This window comes from Sapajus apella, unplaced genomic scaffold (assembly GCF_009761245.1).
Source record: "Sapajus apella isolate SASKATOON/1434 unplaced genomic scaffold, GSC_monkey_1.0 scaffold13, whole genome shotgun sequence".
Taxonomy (NCBI): Eukaryota; Metazoa; Chordata; class Mammalia; order Primates; family Cebidae; genus Sapajus; species Sapajus apella.
In genome coordinates, this window is record NW_022436953.1 from 35,581,065 (window position 1) to 35,595,891 (window position 14,827).

The window sequence follows — 14,827 nt, forward strand, 5'->3', positions numbered from 1 at the left end:
CGGGAAGTTTGCGCGCGGCCCGGCGGGCGTCGGCTGCAGCGCGGGGCGCGGGGCGCGGGGGGGGGGGCTCCGGTGCGGGGGGCGGGCGGCGGCGGCGGCTCCGGGGCCGGTCGGAGCGGCGCCGCGCGGGACGGACGCGCTGATAACGGGGACCCCCGGAGCGCGGCGCGCGCGCTGATTGGCTGCGGCCCCCGCGGTCCGGCCATTGGCCAGCGCCCCGCCCGCCCGCGCGCCCCCGTAGGCCGCGCACTCTATGAAGGGCCCATTAGCGCGGCAGGTGCCTCCCGGGCTGTAAATTTGCCCCCTGATTTATCTCCCTGGGGACGAAATAAATCCCGCTTGGATGGGAGTTTAGTTAGGCAAAGGTTTTAATGAGAAATCAGGAAAAAATACGAGAACATATTTTATGAACGGAAAGAATGCAGATTTGAGACTCCGCCCGCGCGCTCGGAGCGCCCCACTCGGGAAGAGCCACGGCCCGCGCCCCGCTCGTGACTCTCCGCCGCCCGGGGCTGGGGTCGGTGTGGGCGGCGGCGGACGCTGGCAGGGAACGCGCTCCTGGCGGGTCCGGGCCACAGAGGGCGGAGGACGCAGGCCTCGGAGTCCACGGACCTCACGGCCCGGCGAGGCTCGCGCGGATCTTCTGGTTTCGCCATCGAGCGGCTGGCGTTGGCAGCCGGGCGACGCCGGCGGGAGAGGGCGGGGAGGCGAGTCCCGGGGCCACACATGCCGCCCTCAGTCCCCCGCGCTGCCCGTCGTCCGCCTCCTGCTGGGATTTGGGGGTCTCCCGCTGGGGGTTGCCCGGGATGTAACCCGGGCCCACGACTTCGCCCACGGGCGGTCTCTCTCGAATCCCTGGCGGGGAGAACAGTGACCAGGGCAGCCTCAGAGCGGAGCCTAGTCCAGGGCCTCACGTGGGTGCGGCTGGGAGGGCAGCGGCCTTCGAGGCGCACGCGGGGCCCGTGCCCTCCCCGGAACCAGGAGCGGCTCACTCATCCCGCGGACCAGCGTGAACTCCACTCCCGCCCCGGCGCAGGCTGCCGCCGAGCCAACGCTTCCACCTCTCGGGGGCCGTCTCATATTAACTTAGGGACACGGGACGGCTGACTGTGACCCGCCGCCCGTGGGGAGCCACGCCCCGAATGTGTGCACCGGGACAGCCGCCTCTGGGCCTCTCCTGGGCCTCGGGGGTCCTTTAGCAACGACTTTCTCGTTTCGCCGCGGCCGCCAGGGTGTCGGTGCCGCGGAAGAAGGCGACGCTCAGGCTCGGGGCCGGGGCCTCACGCCCGCCCCGCCGCTCCCCTCTAGGGTTCCATTTTCGTTTTGTGCCGTTAGAGGCGGGGATTCGGCGCTGCCACTTGCGGCCAAAGTCCGGGGCAGTTGTGCGGCGGCTCCTGCCTCTGCTGTGCGCGCCCAGGGCCCGGCGGCGCGGCCTAGGAGTCCCCTCAACGGAGGTGCAGCCCTGCGCTCCGCGGGTTTCGCTGCCCCGGGCGGGTCCGCACTGGATTCGATTGGGATTGGGACTCGACTGGGCGCGGCTGCCCCGCCGGAGATCGGTCCCTCTGGAGCCTGGCCGGGGACCCCCCAGCGCGCGTCCGCCCGGCCCCGACCCACCCCTCCGAGGAAATGCGAGGAAGGGCCCTCAGGGTCGGGTTCGGGCCCCTACGAGAACCCCAAGGCGACGGCGCCCCGGGGGCTGCAGGCTGGGGGCGGGGCCGGCTCTCTTCCTGGAACCCCAGCTCCGCGCAGCCGAACAGACGCTGGGCGGGCCAGGAGGGGCGTGGGTGGCCTGAACCGAGGCTAGGGGAGGCGCACGCGGGCGGGACGGCCGGAGGAAAGCCGCGCTCCGGACGGGCTCTGCGGCTTCTCACACCCGGGGCGGGGCGCGGCTCGAGGCGTTGTTAGCACCGTTTAAGGCCTTAGAAAACGGAGACCTGGAGGCGCTGCGCCGCGGCCGGGCGACCCTGGGTCTGTCTGCGCCACCAGGTCCACCCTGAGCTAACGCGGGAACGCGTGGGTCGCGGCTGGGGCTGGCGTCTCATTGGCTCCGGAGTGCGCGGCTCTCCAGGGGCCAGGAGCTCGGAAGGGGGCGGGTCGCGGTGCGGGATGTGGGGGCCTGGCGAGTTGGAGGCGCCAGCGGAGCCAGGTAAGGGCGGTCCCTTTTCCAGGTTCTTCTAAGCCGTGGGCTTCTCGGCGCGCTCCTCAGGTCCCAGCTGGTTCCCCGCCCGCGCCCCTTGCGCGCTCCTGCCTCCCCCCCGCCCCGGATCCGCGGGCCCGGCCCAGCGGCTGCACCTCTGGCGCTTCCCGGGGCCAACTCCGGGCCCCCGCCCCACTCCAGCCCCCGGCGGCACCTTTGCTCCAGCGTCCCCAGGCGCCGCCCCCTCGGAAACATCAGAGGCGACGCCCCCTCCTCCCAGGGAGGTCCGAGAGCCTCCGCCGCCTGGGGAGGTTCGCGAATGCCACCTCCTGGCCTGGGAGGAAACGTCCAGCGGAGGAAGGCGCCGGCGTCCAGCGCCAACGCTCAGCGCTGGAAAACCGAGCGCGCAGGTTGGCAGAGACCGTTCCACGTTTGTGTTATTCATTGAGCATGTATTTGTGGGGCTCCTGCGCCCGGGCTGTCCCGGGGGAGCAACGTGAACGCAGCGGGCCCGGCCCCGGCCCCGGGAGCGGGCGGGTCACGAGCAGCAAACGCGCCGCACCCCCGCGGCGTCTGCAGGGGGTGGAGCGGGCGGTGGAGAGGCCGGGCGGGGGTCTCGGGCCGGGAAGGAGGGCCGGCCTAGGCCCAGGTGTCCCGGTCCCGTATCCGTTGGGGGCTGGGAGGCGGCGAGAGGGGGCCGGCGGGCCACGGGGACTCCACACCGAGGGAGCCGGGATTCGCCTTCAGACGCCCAGGCCACGGGACTTCACAAAGCCCTGATTTGTCACTGAAATGACTTGTCCCGCGCAGCCCTAGGCGAACTGCTAAGCTGCTGCCCTGACTGCGCCCCCGGGGCGGGGGTCGCCTGGTAGTCCCCGGCAAAGGCCCTGCTTGTCGTTTTCCCTTGAGTGAGCGAGTTTCCAGTCTCTCCAAGCTTGACAAGCAGTTGCACCAGACATTCCAGACACAGACGGGGCCTCCCCGGGGCCTTGTGCCCAGAGCAAAAAAAGACCCAAGATGACCCAAGGGAACCCTCCGTCGTGGCCACGCATGGAAGCGGAGAGGTGAGGTTGCCAGGGCCCCCCCAGGAGCCCAAGCGGCGGCCGGAGAAAACCCCATCCCCACCCCCCAGCACAATGGGAGGGGCCCTGCCTCCCCTGCATCTCCAGTGCTCTCTGGGGCAGCCCGGCTGGAGCAGCGGCAAAGAGCTGGGAGGCAGGCGCAGATCCCAGCCAGGCAGCCCCGGGGCCCCGCTGGGCCCACCATGGATCCAGCCAGGCCTGAAAGGCCATGAGCTCGGAGGGCTGGAGTGGGAACTGGCCCAAGGGCGGGTAGTGATACCCCTAGGTGGGCAGAGGAGACTTCCGTCCTCACCTTGGCCTAGCCTGGCCCCTTCTCACACTCACCTCCAGCGCTGCCTGATGTGCCCCCCTGCTTTATCTCAGAGGCCTTGAGGCCCCGCCTCCACCTGCGGCCACCTAATTCCATCCCAGGCCTGCCAGGCCCTCCCCTCGCGGCCCCCAGGCTCACCCACCCTGGCCACTCTGCCCCCAGCTTTACATGGCTTACCTCCTCCACTGGGCCTCAGCTTGAGGGACGCCTGCTTACCACCTGCGCAGCACAGCCCCTGGCCGGAGGCACTGGTGGGTGCACCTGATGTCACCTCCTTCCCCACTGTCAGAGCACCTGTCTGGATGCAGGGACCCTTCGCTGTGGGCACCTCCAGGACTGAGTTAATGCCGCTGGGGGAATGAAGACAGCGGCAGGCCTCAGAGGGATTTTTTAGAGCCTCGGCGTGGGTGGGAGAGGGAGGACTGTGCACCCCACTTCTCGCTGGGAGGAGCAGGCACTGTGGAGGTACCTCCAGACCCCGCCCCCCCCGAGCCACAGGGCACCTCCCAGCGGAGCCTGAGGTCTTGTTGTTTAGACCAGACAGCCCCACCCATCTATTGAACTGGAGGGTGTCCATGTAGAGCCCAGGCGGCTTCTGGGGGGCCCAGCTCCGGGTGGGGTGTCCAGGTGCCCCGTCCTCCGGGCTGTGGTGGCCTCTTGCCCACTCACCAACACTAACTGGTCAATGTAAAGTGGAGGAGCAGGCTCTGACTCTGCTTCTCCCATGCTAAGGGCCAGGACAGGGTGGGTGCTTGCTGGAGCTGGGACAGGGCCACAGTGGCTGCCTGAGCACCCAACACTCTCCCTGAAGGATGCGGGCCAGGCTGTGGAATCTGGAACACCAGTGAGTTGGGGAGACTCTCGGGGGGGCTAAGAAAGAGGGCAGGGGAACGGAGTGGGCAGGGGTGCCAAGGCTGCCCACCCTCCCTGGCAGGGAGCAGCTTCACTGGCAGGCAGGGCTGGTGGACCTGGAGGGCAGGGGAGGGAGAGCTTGCTTCGACTGCAACTTTGGGGTGGGCCCCACACACCTGGGCTTTGCAGAAGCTCTGGCCTCACTGGGCCTGAACCGGCCAGGCCCCTTCCTGAATCCTGAGCCCCAGGTTTTTCTCCAGCTCCTGCTCGTTCAAAGTCACTTCTTTTAGTAAATGCAGTGGCCTCGGAGCAGCACCCACGAAAGCACAGAAAGTAGGCCCAGTTCCTCCCCTTGAACCCAGTTCTGTCGTCCCGGGCGTCCCTTTCTTCTTGTGATGGAGATGCTGCGGGCCGCCTGCCCACTCACACACGGCTCTTCACCTGGACCCTGCAGCCTCTTCTCCCACCCACAGTCTCCATCCCAGGCTGTCTGGGGAGTGGTGCCCAAGGTGGGACAGGGGCTGGACACTGGGCCTTCTGCTCTCCCCAATGGCTTAGCCTTGGGTTCTGGTGGGCATAGTAGAAACTGCTCTGGCCAGCCCAAAGAGGTTCCAAGGACTCCTGCTCCCCAGGGAAGGGGCATTCAGAGATTCCCCTCTGTGCCCCTGGGTGGCAATGACCAGAGCAGCCGATGGTGCTGGGAGGTGGCCCTGCCCTGCCAGGAACCAGACGGAGGGCTCTGAGGGCCCCACAGTGCCACCAAGAGACAAGGTCCTGCCCTCCCAGGAGGGTACCCGGTCAGCCGGGGGTGCTGGGTGCAGACAGCTCTGAGCAGTGGAGCTGGGAGAAGGACGGGCAGCGGGTCTGAAGGTCCCAGGGACAGCAGGCATGCCCTCACCACAGGGTCCCTCAACACCCAGATGCCATCTGGGCCCTGTGCTCATTGGGAGGACACTCTTTATACTGCAGGGGGCTGGAACGCTTCGGCAGAGCGGTCTTTGTGCTGAAGCATGGCCAGCTCTGACCAGCGGCCAAGGCAGCACTGGAGGCCGCAGTGGCCCTGGGAGGCGTCTGAGCTCTGGTGCCGAGGGGTTGCGGGGACACCTTCTGTCAGCCTCAGCCCTACGGTGGACGTCTTCACCCGCACGCTGGATTCCAGGAACCGTGTGGGTGTGCAGCGTCTACACTGGGCAGACTGCGTCTCTCCTCCTTGGTGTTCGCGGTTGGGGACGCGTCCCTGGGACCCCTGGCTGTTGGGAGGTGCCCTGTGCCAGTGCTCCCATCTTCTGCTGATGGAATCCATCATCCTCATTCCCTTCTCAGGTGAGGTTCTGAAAGGGGGTGGCACGTTCCAAGCTCCTGGGTCTCGAGCTGAGCTGCCCTGTCTGTTGGCACTGCTCGTTTCCGGCAGTGTAACTTCGGCTTGGTGCCCACCTGCTTGCCTCGGCCTCTGGGCTGCAGGCACATTTTCCTCTTCTCCTTCCAGGTCCATCCTCAGGACTCCCCGGGTCGGCAGTCCTGCTGGTGGACAGACACCTCCAGGGCCCTCTTGGCTCCCTGCCGGGTGCTAAGGACCTCACATCTGTGCCGCCTCTTGGGGTGCAGTGCCCAGGACCTCCCCATCTCCACGTGGGCATCTCACAGCCCCTGAGGGACCAGTGCTGCCTCCCCTCCTGGGTCCTTCATGGCTCCCGGGACAAGGACACCAGATGCCCATGCCTGGAGGAGCTCGGTGGAGCCCACAGAGGTGAGCCGCCCTCCAAGGAGGCCTCTGGCACTGGAGGGCGGCTCTGTGGAGCAGCTGGGTGCAGCTCTCCTCCCTCTGGAGGCACCTGGCCCTCAGCTGGAGACTTTTGGCCACCTGGGTCCCCCAGGCCCCCAACAAGCTGAGCCAGAAAGGACTCTTTGCCCCTGCAGCGCCCAGCACATAATACCTGCCCCAGCTTCTGGCTGGGGTGGCCCCTGGGCAGTACCATCCCTTGAGGACATCAGAGCCCATGCCAGAAGCCACCCTCCCACCACCTGCGTGCCCTGTGGACACAGGAGCCAGGCGGGGGCGGGGGGATGATGGTGACTGACTGGCCCTCAGTCCCTGGAGGAGACTCCCCGGGAGCAGGTGGGCCACTGTGGCTGCAGAGATGGAGGGGCCACGCCTTCGGTGGGTCTGCCACGCATTGCCTCAGAAGCACTCTTCTCTGGGGTCCCAAGAATCTTGTCTCCTTCAGGAAAGGACAAGGAGACGTGGCTGTAAATCACGCCCGGAGCTAATTCCCCAGGGCTCTGGGGCACCAGATGTGCGGCCGGCGTAATGAGCTCTCTCCCGGGGCCTCTCGGTGTCTGGCCACGTGGCACACGCACTAATTGAGTGCTGAGCCCTCAGAGATTTGTGTCGGGAGCCTGCTCCGGCACCTTGGCTGCGATCCGAGGGTGAGATCGGACCAGCGTCAGCCAAGTGGGGGCTTCCGGAGGGATTAGTTCCTGGCGCCTCTCCAGGCTGGGCCACGGCACTCCTTGGGGGCTTCCTGGTGGGTGAAGGTCCCCAGGTGGGTGGGGGGTCCTGTGGTGCCGTGGCCGGCGCCTCCTGACGATGGGCATCTCCACAGGCTCTCAGGGCCCCTTCCTGGCCAGGTCTTCACAGAAGCCCAGGCCCTGGGTGTCTAGTGGCTTCCGCGGCCACGTCTGTGTGACTGGGGCCAAGCATGGAGCGGTTCCAGTGCAGGACTGTCTGAGCCCCACCCTTCCTGGTGCGCTGAGCTCTCAGGGTGTCACTTTGTCCATTTATCCTGGTCTTGACTGGCCCAGTGGCAGGCAGAGCTCAGGCCGGAGCAGGGCTCTCAGGGGCCCTGGCAGCAACCGTGGCCGCACCGGGTCACAGGTGTCCCTGGAGGCTGAGAGCCTGTGCTGGGTCACCGTGCAGCGCCAGTGAAGCTCCCCTCTGCCCGGGAGCTGCGGGAGGGCAGGGGCTGCCGCCAGGACCCGGTGCAGGTCGCTCAGAAGACCCAAAAGTGGGGATGAGGCCCTCAGGCATGGGGGACGGCAGAGGGGGCCGTGTCTCTCGGCGGCAGAAGCCCACCCCAGGCCTCATCCAGGGGTGCACAGACAGGGACGAGTCTGTGAGGAAAAAACCGTCTCTGGATGGGGAGCCTGGGCAGGGCCCCCACAAGAAGATGCTTTCAGATGAGAATAAAGAGGTCCCCCGCCATCCCCAGGGTGCCCAGGCCAGCGACGCCTCATCTCCAGAGCCTTCACAATGGCATCTCGTGTGAGAGGGTTTATCCAGGACAGGCACCCTGTCCGGGGACATCCCTGCATGGGGAGTGGCCTGTGACTTCTAGGGGACGCAGCTGCCGTGTGAAGCCCCTGGTTGAGCGGCCCCTCCCCAGACATGCTGTCTGTCTCAGCTTAACAGAAACACCGTCTGTGATTGCAGCGGCGCTCCCCAGCCTCCGCTCCCAGCCGAGGGGCCCTGCCCTTGGGAGCCAGGGCTTGTCTGGCCTGGCAGTCGGAAGCAAGTCTGGGGCCTGAGGCTTCAGGTGAGTCGGTGTCTCCGGGGCAGGGCTGGGTCTTGTTCTGTAGACCAAACTCAGCCCCACGTATCTCCTGAGCTGAGCTGGAGACTCCATCTCAAAAAATAACAATAATAAATGAACAGATCTGTGTCACTTTGTCGTTAACTGTGTAGACGTGCTCTCAAAACCCAGAGGAGCCTCTGAGGACAAACCTCTGGGCGCCCCTGGAGGGAGGAGCTGGGGGCCCAGGCCGAAGCTTCTCCATTGTATTCCCTGCTGTGCTTCAGCCTCTCAGCTTCTTTTTTCTGTGAACGTGTCTTATTTTTGTTAATAAACGATTTAGGAAGTGTGTACGCAGGGGCTCACCTCGTCAGACCGAGCGGGTGCTGCCTGAGTTCCTGGAAGCCCTGGGACCAGCCTCGGGCACAGTAGGTTCCGGACACTTCCCTTGGTGCAGGGGCGCTGAGTTCAGGGGGCTTTGAGCTTGCCCTGGTTCCCAGCACTCTCCAGGGTTACATGGTGTGACCAGGTCTGAAGTCACAGCCAAAGACACCGCCATGATGGTGGTGAAGCCGCAGAGGCTAAGTCTCACCAGGACATCAGGTCACCCCAGCAGGCTCCTGCTCCCCAAATACGAACACCTGGAACCCTTTCCATAAGCCCAGGGCCCCTGTGAGCAGCCATTTCACTGCTGAGATTTGCTGTGGGGACGCCTGGAGATTTGAGGCCACTTCTGAGCCACCCTAGAGGCGGCCACGGCATCTCCAGGTGGATGCATGGCAGCAGCTGTGGCAGCATGGAGGTGGCGCTTTCTCCCATGGGCGTCTGCCATGCTGTGTTGGGTGGGCCGGGCCTTCTCAAGGCTGCCCCTCGCACTCTGCAGGTAAACCTTTCTGTTCTTTTCCACCCGCTGGAGCCTCTGAGCCACAGTGACAGTGGATTCCTGGGGTCCTGCAGGAACCAGCTCGCCCAGTGTGCAGCCCGGGTGTGCCAGCCTGGTCCTGGGCCCTCAGCCTCCCGACGTGCCAGCGCCCCTTCTCACTGGTGTGGCTGAGGGTCCACGCTGGGCCGGCAGCACAGGCACCAGTGGCTCCATGTCAGGATTTCTGTGGTGGCAGCGGATGGGCGTCCAGAACTGCCTGTTTTAGGCTTCTTGTGCCCACACCAACGTGGGAGCTGCCACCCTCGGGGAGGCGTGGGAACGCACGTGGAGGTCAGAGCCTGCTGCCGCCTCGGTCTCTGGGTGCTGGGGCAGCCATTCCTTCAAACGATGGGATCTTTCCAAACCAGCGCCTCCTCAGGAATTCGGATTGATGGGAGGTTGTCATTGTCACAAGAGGCAGGGTCATGAGCAAAATCCTATTCTGCTAAATTCGACAGAAGCCGCAGAATTGCACAGAGGACTCACCGACGGGTAATCGCCAGCCACTGCTGCTGTCGCGGCCGGCACGCCTGCAGGACTGCGCAGTCCGCCTTGAATTCAGGGCTCTCGTGACGCTGGTAAAGCGGCCTGATCTCGGCTCACTGCAACTTCCACTTCCCGGGTTCAAGCAATTCTCCTGCCTCAGCCTCCTGAGTAGCTACGATTATAGGCGTATGCCACCACGCCCAGCTAATTTTTGTATTTCTAGTAGAGACAGGGCTTCACCATGTTGGTCAGGCTGGTCTCTAAGTCCTGACCTTGTGATCCGCCCACCTCAGCCTCCCGAAGTGCAAGGATCACGGGCATGAGCCGCGGCACCCGGCCAGTGTTGTGTTTTATGAATAGGAAATCTTTCTTTGATCAAGCACACTGATAAAACTGGTCTTACCTTTGGGGAGAGTGAAACAGATTCTAAATAAGCTCTATTAAATTTTTTTTGCTGTGAGGATTTTTTTCCATTTTGCTTTTAGGAATGATATTAACAGCCGGGCGCGGTGGCTCAAGCCTGTAATCCCAGCACTTTGGGAGGCCGAGGCGGGTGGATCACGAGGTCAAGAGATCAAGACCATCCTGGTCAACATGGTGAAACCCCGTCTCTACTACAAAATATTAGCTGGGCATGGTGGTGTGTGCCTGTAATCCCAGCTACTCAGGAGGCTGAGGCAGGAGAATTGCCTGAACCCAGGAGGCGGAGGTTGCGGTGAGCCGAGATCGCGCCATTGCACTCCAGCCTGGGTAACAAGAGCGAAACTCCGTCTCAAAAAAAAAAAAAAAAGGAATGATATTAACTATTTCTTATATTCAGGTAAAGTAAGAAAAATATAAAAAATTAAAAAACACTCGTACTGTAAGTATGTTATTGGTTCTGGATCATTTCTTGCTGAATCTGTAGTGCAGAGAACAGTGGTTGTGGCTGGAATTGGTGGCCTTGGTCAGGTTACAGGATGAGGAGTAAAAAATGATTTTTAAACAAACATAAGAGTTTTAATACCTGTATGTCATTGGAAGAAAAAAAGCTTATGCAATATTTTTAATCAAGATGACTCTTTGAACACATTACCCTGGTGGAATCATTCCAGTTTAACGTGGCTCCGTGGCTCCTCTTCCTGCAGCCATGTGAGTACGGCTCAGGCGCCACTCGGGTCCGCGTGGTATTGGGTTATTTTCTCTTCTGTGGCCCTTCTCACCTCCCCCGATGCCCTCCACCACTGTTACGTGACAGAACAATCCTGTTAGGAGCCGTGATTCATGGTGTGACCCGGAGGTGGTCGAGGTGACTGGGCTGGACAAGGTGGGGGTTGTGCATCTTCCCCTGGGAAATCAGGCTGCATCTTCCCCTGGGAAATCAGGCTGCAGCCGTGGCCAGGGCCTCACATATGCTGCCCTGATACATGGGATTCCAGGATGGGCACATCAACGGGGAAGCCTGGGGTCACAGTAGCTCACAAGCCATATGGAGATGGGTGGAGTCGGGCAGTGCGTGGCTGGGGAGATCATCGTAGAACTGGACTTGGAAGGACCAGGGACATTTTGGGTGCTGGGCCCTGGGAAAAAGGGCTGGGAAGAAGGCACTGTCCTCTGCGGCGGAGGAGGGGTGGCTTCTGGCTGCTCAGGGGAGCTGTGGATCCATTTCTGCCAGAGCCCTCGAGCACGCTGCATGGTGAGCCACAGGGACAGGGGTCCTGTGGGGTGTGGGGAGTACCAGGCTGCCGGGCCTCCTCGGAAGAGGCAACGCCCGACACAGATGCCGGCGGGGGGGAGCTCCACAGCTTCCTTGCCAGCCCCTCAGGCCACACAGCCACCTTTGACACCCTGTCCCACAGCACGGGTGGGCAGGGGTTTACCACCCAGAGCCAGTAAACCCCTCCTCGGCTAAGGCCTGCGCCAGGATTCCAGCCCAAGTGATGTGACTTGGTGCCCACAGGAGAGGAGAGAAGGGAAGGTGGTGCCCCAGTGTAGGCCTCACCTGAGCCTGGAAAACCTCACCCGAGGCTGGGACACCTCACCCAAGCCCGGAAAGCCTCACCCGAGCCCGGAAAACCTCACCCGAGCCCGGAAAACCTCACCTGAGCCCGGAAAACCTCACCCAGAGAACCTCACCCAAGCCTGAGAAACCTCACCAGAGCCTAGAAAACCTCACTTGAGCCCAGGAAACCTTACCCGAGCCGGGGAAACCACACCTGATTCCAGGACACCTCAGCAGAGCCCAGGACACCTCACCCAAGCCCGGGAAATCTCACCCGAGTCCAGAAAACCTCACCTGAGCCCAGGAAATCTCACCTGAGCCCGGGAAATCTCACCTGAGCCTGGGACACTTCACCTGAGCTCGGGAAAGCTCACCCAAGCCTGGAACAAGACCTCGCCTGAGCCCAGAAAACCTCTGATTCCAGGACACCTCACCTGAGCCTGGGACATATCTCTGAGACGGGGGTGAGGATGTCTCTCTGTGGTGAGGGTGGGGACGTCTCTCCACGGTGGGGATGGGGACATCTCTCAGCATTGGGGGTGGGGACACCGCTGCCTGTTTCTTCTTTCCACATTCAAGTCTCTGCTGTGTCTGGGCCCTTCTGCCCCGCCAGAGAAGCTCTGTGTAACCAGAACAGAGCCTGGCTTTCCTCGTGCTGGGCCGTCCCCTCCGCAGCCTTGCTCTCGAGGCTGGTCCTCTGCCCACAGTACCCCTCATTCCTCTCTACCACCTGGCCTCTTGCCCGGGTCAGAATTCCTGGATGAGGCAGGATAGAACGGCCTTAGGAATGACACCGTCACCCTGGAAGTGATTCTGGGATCACAGCGGCCTTGGGGAGCAGGCCCAGGCCCCATCTTCGAAGCCCATGCAGACCTGCTCTCAAGGACCCCATGTTCGAGGGGGAAACGCGTCGCTGGGACCCCTGCCCCCAGGCCTGGTACATGGTGTCCACCGGATCAGGTTTTCTGGTGAGAACTAAACCAGAGGCAATGCTGTTGCTTGCTCATGTTTACGGAGTCCGAGGCGAGCTGGTCAGGATGGGAAGTTCCTGACCCCAAAAGCATTGGGGACCCAGGCTCCTTCCAACTGCGGCTATGCCATCCTTGGCATGTAGGTTCCGCCTCACAGCACAATATGGCTGCCAAGCTCCAGCCATCAGATTCTGTTCCAGCCTGTAGACAGGAAGAAAAAAGAGCAAGCCTTTCCTTTTATGGACATCCCTCAAACCAGAACTTAGTAAAATGGCCACACGTGTTGCAAGGGTGGCTGGCTGTGCACCTGGCCAGGAATGGGAGGTCTATTTCTGTTCGTTTTTTTTTGTTTTTTTTTTTTTGAGACAGAGCCTTGCTCTGTTACCAGGCTGGAGTGCAGTGGCAAGATCTGGGCTCACTACAACCTCTGCCTCCCAAGTTCAAGGGATTCTCCTGCCTCAGCCTCCCAACTAGCTGGGATTTACAGGTATGCACCAGCACGCCCTGTTAATTTTGTATTTTTAGCAGAGACGGGGTTTCATCATGTTGGCCAGGATGGTCTCAGTCTCTTGACTTCGTGATCCACCGCGTTGGCCTCCGGAAGTGCTGGGATTACAGGCGTGAGATTTCTAAGGGACCGTGGGAGGCTGGCCTCGAACCAGCCATTAATGGGGGGTCTGTTACTAAGGGACCCTGGTTCTCTCTGACTCCTATTTCTTCAATCAGCTAGAACTGGTCCCCGGGAAAGGCACAGCGTTCTGGGAAGTCTCAGCCCCTGTCCCTGCAGGGCTGGGGCTCAGTGATGGGGAGGAGGGAGGGGAGGGGCCCTCACAGCCCAGAGAGCAAAGCTGCTTGTGGTGGGGCCACTCCTCTCCCTTCCCAGTGAGTCCTGTGGCCCCAAGACCTTGGCTCCTCCTCTCCCGGGGCCTGACTTTGCGGGGCAGCGGGGGAGCGGGGGCTGCCTCACCCTGTTGTAGAGCATCCAGTATTTAGGGGCTGGGGTCTCCAAACTCCTCAAGGGTGGCAGGACATTCTGAGGCTGGGAGTCCCAGGAAAAATCCTTCTCAAGCCTCTAAAAGGGACAGTCTTGGGTCCAGCCTTCTGCCCTCAGGGATGTGGGGTGCAGCCTCCGCTGGGGGCTCCAGCTGCAGCTCCGCAGGAGGTGGTTCTGGGCCTTGAGAGCCTCCTTCCAAAGATGAGGTCTCCTGGGGTCATGGGTTGCAGGGACCGACCCCTGGTCTCTGCCCGGGCTGTCGAGCACCCCAAGTCCTTCCAGCACCCCAGTGCCACCCAGGCTGGACTCAGGGCAGGGCCAGAAAGACGAGCAGGTCCGGGTGGGCCCCAGCTTCGGGCAGCAGGCAGCAGGCCGCGTCCTCATTGTCTTAATCCACCTCTTGCCTCTTGTCACAAAGTATTAAAATCTGTAATAAGAACGTTTAAGAGCCCCCTGTAATTTGGCCATCAGCGCTGTGCGGGCCATTAGCTGACTGCACGGGGCATCAATCTAGCCTTCTCTCTCCGGTCCCAGTGAATTGTGATAAAAATGTCAGACAATTAGATTACACCGCCGCCAGTGCGGTGATGAGCAGCCAGGCGGGCGTGCCCTCCAGCCACCCTCCGGTGGGAGCCCTGCCGTGCCGTGCTGATGACACTCGAGGACAGTGGGACGGGCTGTCGGGGGTCAGCGTGTCAGCCCAGCGAGTGGGGCCATCCCAGGAACCTACGCCCAGGCCCCCTGGAGCCCAGCTGGAGAGGCCGTGGGGCCAGAGGGGGCATGGGGGAGGGGCAGGGGAGGGTAACCCCTGGGAGCAGGACGGAGGTGAGGGATCCCTCGGAGGGTGCAGAGCCCTGAGCTCAGCAAGGAGGGGCCGGGGCTCCCAGGGCCCAGCCCTGCACTCAGGAAGGGAGCCCCGAGACGGCTGAGCAGCCGAGTCGCCCCACGGCCTCAGGTCTAACCCTTGGCTTGGTCCCCTCACCTGTCCCCACGTCCCTGTCCCCTCACCTCTGTCCCCTCCACCCTGTACCCAAGACCCTGTCCCCACGCAGGGCTCTCGCTCCACCTGCCCTTCCCAGGAACCACGGCTGCCTTTTATTCTTAAGGGCGAAGATGTATTGGAAATTAATTTCTGTGTTGGAAATGGGATAATTAAACTGGTTGTTTCCATCTTCATCATCGTCACCATAAAAAGGACAGTCAGGCGAGTTTGGCACGAGGTGACACCGACACCTCACGAGCGGGAGCATTAATTGAATACAAATGGCCTTCCCTGAAGCTGCTGAGTTATATTTCAGAGATATGGGATAATGATACCATTTAATCATTTTTACAAGATATAAAATTACTGGCTCCTCTGGGAAGATTATTAAGGAAAACAATTGTTCACAGCAAATGAAGATGGAGTTTTAATTATTCAACACAGAAATTAAACCGTTAGAGACCAACCTTGGATGAGGCAACTTAATAGAACTTTATATACAAGCGTCTATGAACAGTTTCGTTTTATTAATCTGCCTCATTCCTTCATCCAAATCTGTCTGAAGAGCCTCTCGGCTGTGCCTGTTGAGACCCAGAGCCCC